Genomic DNA, 1,101 nt, shown 5'->3' with positions numbered 1-1,101 from the left:
TATATATATATATATATATATAATACTGAGTGATCTATCACAGAAACAAAGAACCGAGTATCACATGTTCTCACTCATAAGTAGACCTTGAACAACTATCGCAATACTGTAAGAAAAGGATTGGCAGTAGTGGGAAACTGCCAGGGGAGGTGGGGCACACATCAACAAGGGTACCTGCATAATGAACATTGGTATACCTAACCCTGAAGTGTATCCCACATATTTAAAATTTTTTAAAAAGGCTGGGAGCAGTGGCTCAAGCCTTTAATCCCAGCACTTTGGGAGGCTGAGGTGGGGGTATTGCCTGAGCCCACAAGTTTGAGAATAGCCTGGGCAACTTGGTGAGACCTAATCTCTACAATAAATCGAAAAATTAGCCGGGCATGGTAGCATGCACCTGTAGTTCTGGCTACTTTGAAGGCTGAGGCGGAAGGAGGACCTGAGCCCAGCAGGTCGATGCTGGGATGGCTGTGAGTGTCCCACTGCACTCCAGCCTGGGTGACGGGGTGAGACTCTAACTCAAAAAAAAAAAAAAAAAATCAGGGTCTCACTGTTGCACAGTCTGGAGTGCAGTGGAGCAGTCGCAGCTCATGCAGCCTCACACTCCTGGGCTGAAGGGACCCTCCTGCCTCAACCTCTGTAATAGCTAGGACTATAGTTGTGCACAACCACACCTAGCTAATTTTATTTTTTGTAGAGACAGGGTCTCACTATGTTGGACAGGCTGGTCTCAAACTCCTAGCCTCAAAGGACCCTTCCGTCTAGTCTCCCCAAGTGCTAGAATCAAGGCATGAGCCATCACGCCCGCTGTGAATTCTAGTTTTTCTGACCTGTCTTGGGGGAGGAGGGGAGGTGGAAGGCAGAAAGCAGGAGAAAGTTTCTACTTCTGAGGCCCTTCCAGCGACCTGCAGTTCAAAGTACTCAGCATACTTGGGGTATCATTAGCTGAACCCCAACAGAGAGACCTTGGAGAGCATGGAATTGATCCTCAAAGAGGCAGCTAGACTTAGCTCTGTCACTATGCAACTCAGCAAGTCTCAGTGAATCTCTGAACCCCAATTTCATCTCTAAAATAAGTTTCAGTTGGGCGCGGTGGCTCAC

This window comes from Carlito syrichta, unplaced genomic scaffold (assembly GCF_000164805.1).
Source record: "Carlito syrichta isolate Samal-C Ts95f unplaced genomic scaffold, Tarsius_syrichta-2.0.1 Scaffold308112, whole genome shotgun sequence".
Classification (NCBI taxonomy): domain Eukaryota; kingdom Metazoa; phylum Chordata; class Mammalia; order Primates; family Tarsiidae; genus Carlito; species Carlito syrichta.
This window is presented reverse-complemented; position numbering follows the sequence as displayed.